This window comes from Canis lupus, chromosome 19, assembly GCF_011100685.1.
Source record: "Canis lupus familiaris isolate Mischka breed German Shepherd chromosome 19, alternate assembly UU_Cfam_GSD_1.0, whole genome shotgun sequence".
In the NCBI taxonomy this organism is placed as follows: domain Eukaryota; kingdom Metazoa; phylum Chordata; class Mammalia; order Carnivora; family Canidae; genus Canis; species Canis lupus.
The window spans coordinates 42,054,401-42,072,325 of NC_049240.1; the positions used below are offsets into that span (position 1 = coordinate 42,054,401).

The window sequence follows — 17,925 nt, forward strand, 5'->3', positions numbered from 1 at the left end:
TGCCTGGGTGGCTCAGCAGTGAGTGTCTGTCTTTGGCTCAGAGTGTGATTCTGGGGTCCTGGGATCAAGTCCTGCTTCGGGCTCCATGCAAGGGAGCCTACTTCTCCCTCTGCCTATGTCTCTGCCTCTCTCTTTCTGTCTCTCATAAATAAATAAATGAGTTTCCAGTATTCTTATTTCATCAAACCTGCCATAAAATACACCCCTAATACATCTCTTTATCAATCCTGAGTCAAGGTCATATTGCTGTAAAGCCATTTCTTTTTTTCATCCCTAGAGACAGTGTTCCTTATATTATGGTCTCCAGATAGCACTAAAGGATCACCAGGGAGTTTCTTAGAAAAGTCCATACTCGAGCCACAGATCAGACCTGCTGAATCAGAAACTGTGGGGGTGTTTCATCAGGCCCTCCAAGAGTCTCTGATCACAAATTCAAATTTGACAACCATTTAACAGGCATACTGCCCCAGAGTAGTCTCTCAAAAAATGCCTGTTAATTTGACTCTATTAATCCTTCCTTTCAAGCTATAATTAAAATTAAGGGAACCCAGCAATTCTAGGCAGAAAATAGGAAAAAGATACAAAAAATGCAGTAGAAATTTAAGGCCCATAGAGGGAGCTGAGTCTTCAAAATTAAATACAAAATACCTGTTTATCTCCTGTTTGTTCTTACCTTGTCTCATCCAGGCTGTGTGATTCCACATACCTCGCTGACTCTCCTGGTTGTCTTCTGCACTGTTACACACAAGTCCTCAGAGAAACTTATTTAACTTTCTGTCCTTTCTTCATATTTCAGAGTTAATGTCATCATAGAAAGCCAGCCATCTCTGCAAAGCTGCATGATTTCTAGAGAATCTGGAGTTACTTAGAGATCTCTAGCAAAACTTGTTTCTCTTTGTACTTCTTCACAAAACATAGGGCTTTCTGATATCTCACATTTTTGAGAACTACCAGAGTTTTCAGAGGTTCAATGCAACAGCCCCTTAACTGATAGCTCCCTGCAGAAGCAGGAGGCACCAATTGCTTCAGGCCAAGATAGAGGTTGGAAATAAGAACAAGCCAGGACTTGGAATCGGATGCTGATTGACAAAGCAAGAGAGCAATGAACTTTCTGTTGTTGTTGTTTTTTGGGTTTTTTTTCCCCTTGTGCTAGGCCTTTCTAAATGATAAGTCCTTTGAGCACATGGTAAATCTTTTTTGGTTAGTTCTTTGGACCAGTGCCTCTCCACCTTATCAACAATACTTGAATCATCTGGAAGAATTTATTTTTAAATTTCTGGGCATGCGCCCCATAAATCAGTAGTTCTTAAATTTTCCCCGTGATCCCAATGAGTAGCTAAGGCTGAAAAACACTGTTTTGGATTCCCTAATTAAAGATTGTGAACAATGAGTTGTCTGCCTATTTCTCAACATTCCTTTTCCTACAGTAAGCTCCCAGAGGTCAGACCACAAGTGAATCAAAGAACTGCACAAAAAAGGGAAACTAAGTTCTCCCTCAAAAGCTCTAGTATCAAAATAAGACACAATTACATGATCAACAAACTCTGATGCTGTCTCTTTTTTGCAGCTGTTTTTTATCCTATCTACCCAGGCACCCTATTTCTGCCATTATGATAAAGAACCCACCATTATTGAAGAAAACTAACATACCTGCTAATAATAAAGCTTCAGTAACACAAAAGGTAACTCTTTTTGATGGACTTTTGCATTTTCAAAAATTACCTGAAGAGAAAAACATCAAACTCATGGGGCTTGAGAATGGACTAACCCAATGCTAATGGATGCATTTCAGGTTAGGAATTTATCTTTGATCTAAGAGGCTTCCCATTATGATCTGGGGAAAAGTGTCCTGCCTTGGAAAAAGCAACTTGCAGATTTCCAGACCCAGCATCCCCAGAAATGATATGGAGTATGAGCTGAAAGATGATATGTTACTGATTGATATATTTATAGATATAACACAAGAGAATTTCTGGAAATCCAAATTGTTTTTAGTATGGGATGGGAATCTCCTTAAGTTTTAGAGCAACATTGATACATATCAGTTACAAACCTTGCTAAATCAACCCCTCCAATCCTATGTAAATAAAATTCATTGTCTTGGTTAAACTGAAGACATTTCTAACTCATAGTCACCAACAGCAAAGTATAGATATCAGACATTTGGATCTAAAAGGTAAAGACAACTTAAAATGCAATCCTAAACGGGGGTTCCAGGGTGGCTCAGTTGGTTGAGCGTTAGACTCTTGGTTTTGGCTCAGGTCATGATCTCAGGGTCCTGGGATCTAGCCCGACATGGGGCTCTGTTCTCAGTTGGGAGTCTGCTTGAGAGTCTCCCTCTCCCGCAGCCCCTCCTCCCTCTGCTCCTGTGGGCATGCATGCTCTCCCTATCAAAGAAATCTTTTTAAAAATGCAATATTAAATGATTTCTAAATTATTCAAAGCTCAGTATTTTTTTACACATGTTTAACCTTTTGATTATCAACTTTCTTTTAGAGAGTAACTGAATAGGAAAAAACTTACTAAGTATAAAAAGATAAAAGAGGACTTTCACAGTTTACCAAGATTCACATTACTTATTTAAAAATCAAACAAAATTCTGGTTAAAAGAGAAGAAGGAAGGCAAGGAAGCTGCTTCATGCATGTTGCCTTTAACTACTATCTGAAGAAGATACTATCAGGTGATTAAAGAAATCACTGCAAAAACACTATTCCACTGAGAACACTTTCTCCAGAAGTAAGGTCTAGAGTTGTAGTCACTTATGGTGGGTGAATAGCTCAAAACAGGGGTGTGGTTGGCAATTTAAGTATGAAATCAGATTTCCAGTGTAATCAATCATCTAATTGCACATCCCAGTGTATTCCACATTTGCACATTTAATTAATTATGTCTTAATTGAAATCATTCTGCTCATAATGATTTGTTTTAATTTCCTTTCAAATAAAATTGCCAAGGGAAAAATTCAGTTTTGAATTCATTTGTAGGGGAGATTTTATATATATTGAAAAAAAACTAAAAATGATGGATTTTCAAACTGTTTCCTAAAAAGAAAAAATTTTTTTTTCAGTTTCTGTAGAGGTGCAAATGAAAACATTGAAGACAATCCAGATAAATAAATTGTATTTCATTTGAATACTCATCTAACTTTGAAGATGGAAAGAATATTCTTTTGTTGTGGATGTGGCCGTTATAATATTGGTATAATTAGTCTTTCAGCTGCAACTTAGATTCTTAGGTCAGTGCAAAAGGACTTGTTTATTTAGAAGAGGCAATTCTCTGTTAAAGTGGCTCATTAGTCTTAGATTCTAGGTGCACATGGTCTGGTCTACAAATTAAAACAGCTATTTAAAAATCCCTTTATGAAAATTGTCCCTGGTAGAGCACTTCCACATGCAATGGGGTCTTTATTTCTACATCTAGACATTCCAGAAAATTAGAAAAGGTGGGGTTTGTATCTTTAGATATGCCACAGTTGATAAATCCTAAGATTTAGATATTAACAATTGGGCAAACTCTCATTTCCCATGATTTTAGATTTGAAGTCATCTATTAGTACTAGGAAAATAATGTCAGGAAATGCAGAGAGAGAGAAAGTTCCCAGTTTTGTTTTTTGGGGGGGTCTGTAATTGGAAGTCAGATTAGGCTTTTAAAATTAATTACATATAATGTCACACAAAGGTCAATTTGTTATTCACTTGGGAGTCACTGTTCTGAAATTACTTACTCAGATCAGACATCTAACAGTTTAGCTTTAACTTAGGCACTTAATTTATCATCCATTATAGCTTCTGTTCCATACTGATCCTTGCCCTGAACAAGATGTCATTTCATAAACCCAATTAAACATGGTACTTACTGTGGCTTAAATACCAAGACAGATTTAATGTATTGTCCAATTTCACAGATCAGCAATGTTTCTCTTCCTGCATCACTTGCCATGACAGTAACAGAAGTGAACAATCTGTGCCAGTGTATGGGCGAGAATTAAAACGGTATAAATATTGTGTGGTCCTGCAAGTAAGACAATTGGGAGTTCTTCGCTGAAGGTGTCAGTTTTTGGATATATTTTGAAGTTAATCTATATATATGAATTTCAGCCTTTTTCAAAAAAGGCAGAATGGTTTCTGGAAGGCAGTGAGTCTCTTTCCAAATTATTGAATTGAAATGCTCAATCAAGGGGCACCTGGGTGACTCAGTGGTTGAGCATCTGCCTTTGGCTCAGGTCATGACCCTGGAGTCCTGGGATCGAGTCTCACATCAGGTTCCCTACAGGGAGCCTGCTTCTCCCTCTGCCTGTGTCTCTGCCTCTCTGTGCCTCTCCTGAATAAATGAATACAATCTTTAAAAAAAAAAAAAAAGCTCAGTCAATAAATAAACCAGTGGTATTTTCATCAATATTTGAGTTGCTTGTTGAAGATGGTGTTTTTTCCCAAATTAGAAGAGGCTTCTAGTTAATTTATGTAAGTGAGAAGTGAACATGGAGCTCTTGTACTCTTGCCTCACTGTGGGCTCTGCCTATCTCATTCTCTCTTCTCAAGCCCAGGCAAACTCATTATGATGTTGATGTAAACTGGGTCAGATAATGTTGCCTAGCTTCTCACTAGACATAATCCCTTATTGCCTTAATTTATAATAATCATATTTTATGCATGTTGCAACAAGTTTAAAGAATGTAGATTTCTCCCCAAGTCTGAGGGGATAGGCCATGATTAGTCTAAGCCATGAATTTTGAGGTAGATTGTTTTATTTGTTCATAATTCTTTGTTCCTTTCCCACCCTTGCATGCTTCAGTGAGGGGGAAAAAGTACCTCCCTGCTGCATTCGACTTTGGCTTGGCTATGATTGCTTTACCAGTGGAATATGGGTAGAAGTAAGAGAATGCCTATTTTGAGAAAAACTACTAGGAAGTATCATGTATTTCTGCTTCTCCTCTTGCACTACTGCCCTGAATTGTGAAAATCATGAGTCCCAGCTAGTCTCTGTTGTTCAGCCTTCTAGGAATGAGGGACTTGTGGAGCACACCTGACCTCCCTCATGGTCTGATGTAGAAATGCTGTGACTGATCCACAAACTCATGAGCCAGAAACAATAAACATATGTTTGTTGACATGTTAGTGTATTTCTTCAGCTGCATTATTGTAGCAAATCTAATTAATACAAATGTTGATTTAATTCTTCTTTTCTTGTGATTGGTTTAGGGATGAACATATGACCCTCTTGAACCTAATCTGACATATTTAAAAAAGTGTATTATGGGAGGGAGCTTAGAGTAGGATTTTGATGTCTGATGAAAAAGAGAAGGCAAAAAGTAAATGCACTTTTACAATTTTATTGGCTTTTGTTTAAAGACCTAATTATTGGAGTTTTGGTAGTTATCTTTTAACCATGAAGAATACACAGGATGAAAATCAAACATGCTAAGGGTAGCAGAGCAGAAAGCTAGAGAAAAACTGGATGCTTAATGACATTGTTGAACTGCCATAGAAAACCTGGTAGCCATCATTTCTAGAGGTATTATTATTTTAAAAAAAGCCAGAAAAAGGAAAACAAAACAGCTGAGTTACACTACTGCTTAAGCCACTATTAGTGACTCTTCTGTTAATTGCAACCATATGCACCCAACTAACACAGCATGTTCTAGTAATATACCAAGCAATGCAGATCGTATATATACAGATTTTTAAATCAAAGCATCATAATATATAAATTGTACTATTTCTCATTTAAAAAGGCAAAATGACATTCGTATATACAATATCATCTCTGTACTATAGGACCAATATCTGTGTCATTTAAGAAAATATCTGCCTAATATTCTATCCATGATTATAACTGTCTTTGTATTGAATTAGGAATCTAAAAGCTCAATCTCAGTGAGTTATTACCACAAAATAAATTTTAAAATATATAGAAAGATGAAAAATGTGAAAGAAAAGCTAAATGACATAGAAATTAAATCCATAAATCATAATATCTACCTAAAGAAGTCAGGAAGGAATAGAACAGAAAAAAATGAAAATAAAGAAACACTCAAAGAAGTAATAGAAGAAAACTTTAAAAGGTGGACTACTGAATCACATTCTATAAAGTCATTATTCACGAAGTGCAAAGTTAAATGAATTTTTTTGTAAAGACTCTAGAAGCAAGAACAGCTTTTGAGTATGTATGTGTGCATGTTTATGTGAAATATTTATTTTAAAATACTTTTTTAAAAGATGTATTTATTTATTTTAGAGAAAGAGAGAGAAAGCAGAGGGAGGGACACAGGGAGAAGGACAGAGAGAATCCAAAGTGGCCTCTTGGCTGAGCATGGAGCCTAACTCTGGGCCTGACCCCACAACTCTGAAATCACGACCTGAGCTGAAATAATGAGTCAGATGCTCAACCAACTGAGCCATCTAGGCACCCCTTAAGTTACTTAAATTGAAATATCACATATGTATATATAAGGACAAATTCTGAGCTTGATGAATTTTTACAAAGTCAATACAGCCATTTAATGATCCACCTAGTTAATAACTAATACCCAGCAACTCTGTCAGATATATTCACCTAGGACGTTATTTGTGATATTCACCTATGTTGTTCCACATAAAAGTAATACATATTTATTCATTACTTTATAGTATTCCATATGCAAATAGATAATAGTTTATCTTTTCTTCTCCTGATGGACATGGGTTGGTTTCAGGTTTTGGTTATTATGAATATGATGTTTTATAATTATGATGTTTTAATATTCTTGTCCCTTTTTTAAGTGAAAATGTATGGGTTTACAGATAGATAGTAGAAGCTTTATCTCTATTTCTGGAGAAACCTGGATATCTAGATTTTTGGCTCTTGGCCAAGATAAAAAGCAATGAGATTTATAATGTAGAACTTAAAGTTAAGAAACAAGTCTGGATGGCCTGCAGGGTCAAGTTTTTTGTTTTGTTTGGTTTGGTTTTGGTCTTGCTGATGGTTTGTAACTGGCCTAACTTGCTTGACAACATAGCTTAATTTTTAAATGTACACCTTAGAGCAGTATGCTTTCTGGAATGTTGTTCCTTCAAATATCCAAACTTTGGGAAAATTTCCATTATAGATATAGCTCTATATATATGTTTAGGACTGAATTCACTAGTTCATAAAGTACACATATGTTGAGTTTGGATGATACAGCTAAGGTTTCCAAATGATTAATTCACACTCCTACCAGTAGTATGTTAATGATCCAATTTCTTCACATTTTTTTTTCATTACTGGTATAGATTTTTTGTTTTCATTAGCCAGTTGTAGCTTTTCTTAAAAAAAAAAAAAGGTTACTTTTTAAAAATTTTTGACATAACTTCAAACTTAGACAAAAGTTGCAAGTATAATACAAACTAATTTATTTTTGAATCATTTAAGAGTCACTGGCCAGCACCCCAATTCCTCTAATACTTTGTGGATATGTAGGAGAAAAAGGATTTCTCCTACATATCCACAACAAACCAGCAGCATTGGTTATACTGTCATTCATACATTGCTACGATCTAATCATCAGACCCCACTCAAGACCCTTGTATTCACACTTAGCTATTCCTGTGTATAGTCACCCCTCTGGCTTTATTGTGGTTCTGATATCCTCCCTATATCTATATACCCCAGAGAGTTTCTGTATACACCACACAGAACTATCAATGAGTGTTTTATCTTACATAACTGTAATACAATCATCAAAGCTAGGACACTAGTAATGACATTGATGCAATAGTATTAACTAAACTACAGGCCTTGTTCAAATTTCAACTGTTTTTCCACTAACATCCTTTTTCTGTTTCAGGATTCTGTATAGGACCACATCCTGCATTTGGTTGTCCTGACTCCTCAGTAGAGGAGTTTTTAGAACCCTTATTTTTAGAACCTTGCCATCTCTGAAGAATACTGGTTGGTTATTTTGTGAAATATCCTTCATTTGGGTTTGTTTGATGTTTTCTCCTGATTGGATTGAGGATATGCATTTTGGGCAGGAAAAATCAAAAGCGATGCTCTTTTCTCAGTACAACATATCAGGTATTATATGATAGTGACAGTGTGTCTTATAACTGATGGTGTTTACCTTGACCACTTGGCCAATGTTGTGTCTGCTGGATTTCTTTACTACAAAGGGATTATCTTTACCATTGTAGCTAATAAATATCTCAGGGGAGATAATTTGAGACAATGCAAACATCTCTTTTACCCCAAACTTTTGCCACTAATTTGAGCATTCATTGGTGGATCTGATCACTAATGACTATTATTGTGGCAATTGCCAAATGGTGATTATCTATCTCCTTCTTTCTGTCTAAATTTATTTAGAATTTTTCTTAAGTGCTATCTTATTCTCCCTCATTTATTTATTTATTCAATTATTTATATGAATATTACAGATATTTACAGATATTTAGTCTATGGGACAAAATCCAATAATATAATTCTTTATTTTATTGCTCAAAATGTTTGAATTTTGACCATTAGCATCCTCTTCAGGATGACTGCTATGTTCTTTCAACAAGTATCCATCTTTTGCTTTATTTTCTACTTTTAAACCATTTCTTTATTTTCTGGGACTAAGATGTTCCAAGCTTTCTTGTGTTTTTCCTAGCTTAGTCCAGGAATTAACTATTTTTTTCAATGAATATTGGCTCCTTTTATTGAAAAATGGTGTTTAGATGTCAAGATCTAGGTGCCAGGTGTCCTAACAGAGTATCATTGCTTTTAGGTCCTCTTACTGAACAAAGATAAGGAATATATATGTATATATTAACCAATGCATACAGTAAAGCTAAAATGATGAAACTTTCTTTGAGGAGGAAGTGGCAATCTCCCCACATTCTCTTTCTTAAAAATGTCTCCTTGAAATCTTAATAGGCCCAAAAAGAGATCTGACCTTTTGATTTTACAGTGCAAATCTGGGGATCTGCTGATATTTGGAACTGTAAACACATATCTCTAAAATTAACTTAGAAAATTTTCACAAGGAAACTATCATCAGGTGTGGTTCTTTGTCTTTTGAGGAGATAAGAAAAGTTATTCTTTTGTCTGCCTTGCTAAAGAAATTACATGAAAATCTGTCCAGACTTTTTGCCACACTTTTTTGATAACTTACATATATATAAATCTATTAATTCTTACTTAGAAATAAATTATGTTCTCTTTTCTATATTGGTTCAGAAGGGTCTATTGTTGCAGAATTGTTTTATTTCCCCCAAACACATGCACACACACACAAGTACATATATCTGTGTGTCTGAGTCTTTGCTTTAAAAAGAAAGGTTGCTCTTGGATGCTTAAATATTGGTGAACAGGTACTGGTAAAAAAAAATGCAGAATAAAACAGATTTATAGATTTGGTGACAGAGAATTAAGGAATTTTTCACAATGGGTATCAATTATCTCTGAGAAATAGAAAGTAGCTCACTTGTTGAGAGTACCAATAGAATTGGGAGGGGCGAAAGTTTGAGGAAAGTAGAAGTTTATAAAATTAAAATAGTTACTGCCAACAATGAGAAATAGGTTTGATTAAAAAACAAAGCATGCGTGGTTACTGAGTAGTTCCTTGGATGAGTTCACATTGATGACTGCAGCCATAATCTACATTGGCTTTAACGACTTACTCCAAGGTTGCCTCTGCTGTGCTGCTCACTATCTCTCCTCCACACCCCCTCGGCCAGTGGTTCACTATCCCAGCGGCACATCAGATTCATCTGGGCATCTGTTAAGAAACAGTGCTCCCTGGGTCTCACCCCCAAAGATGCTGTTTTAACCCTTCTGGACTATGGTGTCAGTATCCAGTATTTAAAAAGTCCCCAAGTGATTCTAAAGTGACTGAAAGTTAAAGAACCACAGACCCAAATGTACTACTCATCCTCTCCATTGCTTGCCACAAATAAACTACCCATGGACGTCATTTGTGAGCACAATTGAGTTTACTGAAGATTGTAAATTGTGAATGGAATAAGGAAGCAAATTTAGTCAAATTTAATTTTGATTTTAAAAAATTTTCCTATGGCCATCCCAAGAACTGGAAACATACGTTGGGCCTTTACCCACATCATCTTCAACCTCAAACTGTCTCCCTAGCTCCACTTTACCCTCTACCCTAGTCTCTTCTTACCCACTTCCTGATCTGTCTGACCATGGGAAGTAAAACTTCTCACTCTAATGCAGAATGATTCAGCTCCTACTAACAAACTGGTGTCCTCCACTTTCTTGCAGCATGATCTATAGCTATTCATCTCCTTACAGTTTCTGAGAGGCAACATTTTACATATTATCTAATTTGTAGAATCAGGACAAAAGGTTGAGGCTGACTCCAAAGCTTTTCAGGCCAGGAGCTTCTAAGGAATACATGTCAGATATAGACTTGCAGGATGAACATAAGATATTTTTCAGTCATTCAATAGTTACTAACAGCCTGCCATATGTTAAGCCAATGAAGGAAAACAGATAGACAAATAGATACATACAGTGTAATCAGTACAATGGTTTAGTAAACATAGGAAACACACAGTAGAAATACCTAAACAAACTAGGGGGATGGGAGGAAGAGGAGGTGAAGGAGCCCCAGACAGTAAGAGCCCTGGGTTGCAAGCTAGCTTCCTAAATCCAGATTGACAGAATTATAGAATTAGAGCATCACAAGAGATGTTAGCAATCATCTGGTTGAATCGTACCCTTTTGTGGATTAGGTAATAGAAGTCTGCTGTCTAAATTGAACTGAGTTGTAGAAGGTCTCATAGCAAGTTAGCGGTAGGATTAAATTAGAATCTGGACCCATTGGTTATGGGTCTAGTGATACTTTTCCTAATAGGTGAGCTTCTAAGATCCTAAGGGCCCTGCTACAGCAGAGGGTAGGCCAACAAGAGTTGGTGGTGGCAATGAGATCTGAATCTGCACAGCTGATACCTCTACCTGCAGGTGATTGACACGGTACTCCCAAGTGGCTCTGCTCAAAGGGGACCGAGGAGGGAGAGGTAGATAGATAATCGGGCTTCAGCATGGAGTGAAGGGAAGGGCACGTCCTGAAAATAGAGAAGAGAATGGACCATCTGAAAGAAGAACCACTCTAACAAATGTTAGACTTTTAAATTAAAAGCAAATATCTCCCAGGCATATGGCAAGCTTTGAAAAATTCCAAGAGAATGAACAAGAGCAAATAAGGATAGAGAAAGATGACTTTGGGATCTTGTGTCTGAAGTAAGTGAAGAAGCATTTTGGGGCATAGCAGGCAAGGAACACACACACCATCTAAGGAGAAAACTCAGATAAATTCACAACCAGCCTTTAAAAAAAAAATCCAGTTTGTGTGGAGTCGAGTGAGTGAGTGTAGATTATTTCTCCTCTCACTGTGGTTAGAATTGCTTAAACGCAGACCAAACAGGGCAAAAACATGATGCAATGAGGGCTGTTCTATTCAGCAGTTCTCCTTTCCTTTTCACTTCCTACCACAAGGGACTAACATAGAGAAATCCTCCCCATTCAGTTAGTTTGACATTCCCCAATTTCCACATTTGTAATTATAACTCAGGAAACTTCTTTGCTTGGACAAAGATTGTTCTTATATTTAACATAAAACTCTTCCCAAGTGTCCACTAGTTCACCCACTAAGCAATTTCCTCCATACACACCAGAGGTCAGTATTGGCCTATTAATTTACATGAACTATTAATTTTTATTTTCCCAGTTAATAAAAATGAAGAACAAAATACCACAGATCATTGTTATATTAGAATTTGGTATGAATTCCTTAAGAAAACTTCTTCTGGGAGGATATATATGTATCATGAATGACTTAGGAAAAAGAAGAAAAATTTTAAAAGGGGGAAAAAAGCCATGTAATGAAAGTGACCTTTATTCTTCAGGAAAGCATTCCTAACTAGTTCCGTGCATTTTAATTAAGCAGCTTTTATATGATAGTTAGTATTACATGTGAGAAATCTTTATAAATAGTAGTATTAACTTACATGCTGCAAGTTAATTGAAAGCATAACTACAGTGTTCAGATAGTGTTCAGAGCCCAGGAAGTAAGAATCCCATATAACTCTACATACCTAAAATAGTATATCAGTTGTGGGTGGCAAAGTTAGAGATAATTTGAACTAATAAGACAGGGATCCAGCAATACAGCAATGACTGTAAATACCTAGAGAAGTTCAAAGATCTATGGAAAGAAGAAAAAACCTAAATGCAGATATTACAACTGTCTACAGATGTATTAAAGGCTTTCCACAGGAAGGAAAAATAGATCGGCAATGTTCCTGTAGTCAGCAAGGCACAGAGTTACAGACATCAACATTGCGACTTCATACGAGAATTTTCTAAAACCTATGGCTGTTCCAACATTTTTGCCTAGGGTGCCATAGAAACAGTTCCAGCGTTGAGAATCAGGGTAAACTAGATGAATGCCAAAATCTTGTACATTCTAAGGTTATAGGGGTATAACCTTGTGATGTCAAAGAGCAGACATTCTCATGGATTCCACAAATAATAAGCCTCTTTCCAAGCATATGTATTCTAGGCAGCACCTGCTTCAAAAAGCCCCCTGAATCCTCCAGAACAGTTTGCTCATCATGGGTGCCTCTAATATTTTAACCATATATATTGCCTTCTGTCATCTTTTGAAACATATTGTACATTTTTGTATTATTTAGCTTTGTGTTTTTATGTCTTATCTGCAAAACAGATTACTCTTTTAGGAATACCTGTTATTTTATCCTCTGTAATACTGAGTATAATACAATGGAGTTAGTAGATACTCAGATAATATTCGTAAAGTGAATTGATTTCTCTATCTATAAACTGGTGAATAAAAACACCCACTTTCCCTGCTTCCCTGAGTAGTTTTGAGGCTCAAATGAGATAATGTGTCTTAAAGCACTTTGAAGAGTTTAAAAGTGCTGTACAAATGTAAGGCATTATTATTTCAGAGGGGGTTCTCTCAGTTATAACCTTCCATGTCAGCTTGAGCATAATGGCAACCAAGGAACATTTTTAAAAAATTAATCTGAAAAGAGACTTGTCCCTTCTGGGCACAAATTATAAGACTCCTGAAAAAAATGTTTGTGCATATTTTTTTGTTTGTTTCTAAATAGCATAATGAGCTATGGTCTTTCAGGGAAAATGTTGCTCTGATAGAAGTAATTCACAATGTAGAAAATTGCCCTTGTGTACTTCCAGGACGGAATTGCAAACAAATGAGCTATTTTGTCTTCTCAAGCAAAGGGACTTACTGGGCATGGGTGGCAGCTGTTCAAGTCCATCTGGTCAAGAATTCACTAAGATCATAATGTGAAACTAGCTCAAATGCAGATTTGCACGACAGCCTGCAAATGTTCCTTTGGAGACAAAATGGTTTCTCAGGCCAATAATCTGCATTTTTTAAAGTCTCTAAATATGGGTTTATGGAATAATTCATAACAGCTCTAAGAAACTATTATGGCACACCAGGAAAGTCATCCATATTGCAAGGCATACTTGTTCTGTCGGACTGCATACGTTTGTTTATGGTTGGCCTTGGTCATATCACAATTTTATAAATAGTTCATTTATTTTTTTTAAGAACAACTTTTCCAGACAAAATATTATGAGCAAATGAAGGACATGGCTAGATTTTTGAAACATCTTATTAACTTTGAAATGCTATTTTAAAACTTAAATAAGATGATAAGATATGCCTGCTGATAAATAAGAGGGGAAAAGAAAAATAATTAACTGGAAGTTCATAAAAGCTTCTCAGCAAATAAACAGATGAAAAAGCAATAAATGATAGGATTACAATCTATAATCTACCTTAATGGTATATTTACATAACTTCCTAAAATAGTTTTATCACTTTAACATGCTTTTTCTTATTAGGATATGTGAAGAATGTTGTCAGGTAGGATGTGTATGTTTTATAGATGAGTGCGTTGATGTTAAAGCAGGATAAGTGATTGATTCCGTATCCCCCTCTCCAAAGCATGACTAAGATTAACACTGAGAATCATTGCTTATGCCTGGAGCCAGTCTTTTGTCCTGTTTGCTGCACATCTCTGGAGTACCCTATGCTGACAACACTGCCTCCGAGCCTTCTTCTCACCTTGGTGTCTCTACCTTTTCAAAGCCAAATACCTGCCTCTTCTCTTCAGTATCCTCCTGGAATTTCAGGAACATTGATGAATAAGGAAGTTATTTCCAGGTTTGTTTCAAAATTATCCTCTAGTGGGCTGGGGTTGGTTTACAATTGGGGAAGAGAATCAAGACGGCTTAGCAAAATGTCCATTAGTTCCAGTGTTAAGGCTAGAGGCACCAGGGCAATCTCATATTTCCCTAGGATGTCCCAAGGAATCCCTGTTATGGCCATATCAGATATCATTCCACCAGCCAAAGGTCACAGGCTTCAACAACTCAGAGTAAAGAAACTTTTAGCAGTCCTTGGGCAGTCACTAGTCATTCAAAGAGTTCCAGGGACCACTCAGGTGTCTCTTCAAAGGTTTAGGAGGCAGTGGGGAGACCCTGATGGTCATTTCTACCAGAAACACAAACTCAAGGCAACTCTGCCACTTAGGGGGTAATGTTGACTTTTGAAAGTTACAGTAGGTTATCACCAGTGTCTCCTTCTACCTATTCCAACAAGCACTGCAATTGACTCATAAAACTTTCATCCTTTTAGGATATCCAGCTCTAGTTAATTTGAAAGGGATGAAATGAAACAGGCTGACACTTGATTCAGAAGTTGTAGATAATGAAGTGATTGAACTCACAACTCCCATCCTATAGTCATCAGGGTTCATTCATGGTAGACTGCCTGAGGATAAAAGAGCAGGAGTTAGGTTCAGAGGCTATCTATTATAAAGGCTCCTATCGACTTATTTGGGCCAAAAGACACACATCATTAGCATCCTGGGAGGTAAAACTTCTAGACACTCTGGGCCAGAATGTCTGGGTCTGATTCACAATCCTCATAAGGGACCTCTGGGTGGTACACATTAGGTTTTGAGCAAGCATTAGTAAATTAATGTTTATGGAAGGACAATCGTCTGACCTAAGGGACTATATCCTGATGAGCAAGGTTCTTATAACTTACTGTTAAAAAATTGTATTTCAATTGTTTTGCTTGTTTTCTCTGTCATCCAGCATGAGTTTCTTGAAGAGAGAAGCTGCGCCTTGTTTATGTTCATCTCCCCAGTGGCCAATATAGTTCCAGGCATCCATCCAGTGTTTTCTGAATGAACAAACCAGGTAAGTCCAGTTACTTATTGCCATAAGGCTTAGGTGAGAAAGGCCGGGAATCTGGTAAAGGACTCAGTCTCTGAATATGATCTGGGCAAATGGATCCCATCACAGATATGAATAAAAACCCAAGCAGCATGTCCAGTACAACAGAGTAATAGCAGATTATACCCCAGGTAAGTAGATATCAGCAAAGTATTAAAATGAGATGTTGACTTACCAAACAGGTGGATGGAATATGAGACAATTCATTCTTATAGGAAGGATAGCAAATTGAAATGAGAGGAATTTGTCATTATCAAGGAGGGCTCAAGCTAATGGGTCAGGATCCAGGACTGGGATATCCCTTTATGAGAAGGGCAATGGCAGATATCAAAATGGTGCCTGGGAGCAGGCAAATAAGAATTCAGAACAGGAGCACCTGGGTGGCTTAGTCAGTAATGCATCCCTGATTTTGGCCCAGGTCGTGATCTCAGGGCTGTGAGATGGAACATAGCATCAGCTCCTGATTGGGTGTGGAGCCTGCTTAAGATTCTCTCTTTCCCTCTGGCTCTGCCTATCCACGCCCACTCCCCCACCCTGGCTCATGGGCACTCTTTTTTTCCTCTCTCTTTTTCTCTCAACAAACAAACAAACAAACAAACAAAAACAAAACACACACACACACAAAAGAAAAAAAAAAAAAAAACCAACTTCAGAACAGTCTGAGATCCATTTACCAGAGCTAAGATATGACATCAGAGCAGAGGCAAAGTAAACAGAATCTAGACATGCAGCCATGTAAAACTACCCAACAACTACCCCGTTCAGCACTCAGTGGCACTGAGGGTCAAGGCAATAGTGAAACTACAGGAAGGCTTTAGGCAGTCACAGCTCAGGAAGGAAGAGACTTGCAGAGAATGGAAACCACGCCTGCCTGGGCTCACATTTGCAATAGTGAGTTTTATTTGGGATGCTCATTCCAAAAAATACGAATTTAATTAACTGACATATTCCAGGTTGTTTATAAGAGCTAATTTCCTTGGAAATGATTTTTTAAACGTTCATTATAGAATTTTTTTTTTGCTGTGTACAGTTTAGAAAAGGTATATTACTTCTAAAAGTTGGAATTGTTGAACTATTAGAGAAAGCAGGGAGGAAAAAAAAAACCTCACGAAGTGCCTTCTCTAGCTACTCCTTACAGATGTATTCTTAAAATAATTACTTGACATATTTATATGTACATCTTTAGTTTAATATCTTACCTAATTGTCCAACAAACTAATTCAATGTTGTTTGCGATGCATTAAATGAACAAAAGATAAACTGGGTAATAGAGAATGCAGAGAGCCTAGTGGCCCATGAAATCACTGGATTTGCAAAGTGATTTTCTTTTCAGTGCTGTGCTCTATCTGAGAACAAAATCTGTTGGCAAAGCACTTTGGTGGCAACCAATGGATTAGAATATAGAAACATTAGGCATGCCACACGGGGTCAAACCAATGGTCCATCCAGGATAGCCTATTACAGAGGCAACATGAGAAGTTTTTTGGAGATCAAGACTGCCTGATGTGGTATCAGTTTATAACAATGGAAGCATTTAATATATCTTCCTAAAATCTAGTGAACTGACATGTAACTGTAATCTACCATTTTATACAAATTCCTGGATTTTTTTTTCCAGCAGCTCTCAGTCTTCGTGTTACAAGCTCCATGGTTGTAATGTCTGATATGTGAAAAGTAATATTCTCCTTTTCCTGCTTGTAGACTTCTAGATATTTCCAATGTTTCCTAAAACTTCAACATCTTATTGATATTTCAAACCATTCCCATCTCACTCTGCTGCATAGCAGTTCTCCATGTGTGGGCCCCAGAGCAGCAGGATGAGCTGGGAAATTAGAAATGCAAAGTCTCAGGTCCCACCCTGGATCTACTGAATCAGAAAATCTGTATTTTCCAAAGCCCACTGGATGATTATGAGGTATACTCATGATTGAGAACTATTACTATACACACACAGTAAGTTTATTCACTTACCTTCTGGCAAAAACATATCATTGCATTTACTTTTTACTTTGATTGTTACTTACCTCAGTTACTTTTGGATTCCTCTGATTCAGTTGGCAACAAAACCAGAATTTTATATACTGAAATACCAACTGAGGTTGCTGAAGGGAGGTGAGTGGGGGATGGGGTAACTGGGCATTAAGGAGGGCACGTGATGTGATGAGCACTGGGTGTTATATAGGCAACTGATGAATTATTGAATACTACATCTGAAACTAATCATGTACTATATGTGGACAAATTGAATTTCAGTAAAAAAAAAATGGAAGTGAAGAAGGAGAAAATTTTGGCAGTAAAATCAACAACTATAAAGCAGTTTAGGATCACTTAGTATAGGGGCAGGCACTATACCTCAATACCCAATAAGCATCACATTTTATTTATTTAATTTTTATTTTTAAAGTATTTATTTATTTGAGAGAGAGAGAAAGAGAGAGAGGCAGAGAGAGAAGCAGGCTTCATGCAGGGAGCCCAATGCGGGACTTGGAGACCCAGGATCACGCCCTAGGCTAAAGGCAGGCACTAAACCGCTGAGCCACCTAGGGATCCCCCTTCCACTGTTTTTATTAGTGTAGCTTTGTAGTAAGTTTTGAAATCAGGAAGTGTGAGTCTTCCACTTTTATTCTTTTTCAAAATTGTTTTGGGTATTGGAAATTCACTAA

General features: G+C 36.9%; 2 long non-coding RNA genes across 17 annotated transcripts in view; one reads left to right on the forward strand and one right to left on the reverse strand.

The window, feature by feature from the left end:
• LOC102154499 overlaps positions 1-17,925 on the reverse strand; it is a 310,721-nt gene that overhangs the window by 287,082 nt on the left and 5,714 nt on the right. For all 16 annotated transcript variants that reach the window (XR_005374236.1, XR_005374230.1, XR_005374234.1 and 13 more), the window contains exons 2-3: positions 15,072-15,209; positions 14,749-14,792 (exon numbers count right to left, since the gene is read on the reverse strand). This is a non-coding gene — a long non-coding RNA (uncharacterized LOC102154499). The remainder of the gene's footprint in view (positions 1-14,748; positions 14,793-15,071; positions 15,210-17,925) is intronic.
• Positions 12,480-15,226, forward strand: LOC119864485. The gene is made up of 3 exons (XR_005374242.1): positions 12,480-12,580; positions 13,965-14,183; positions 15,122-15,226. It is a non-coding gene; the product is annotated as an uncharacterized LOC119864485 (long non-coding RNA).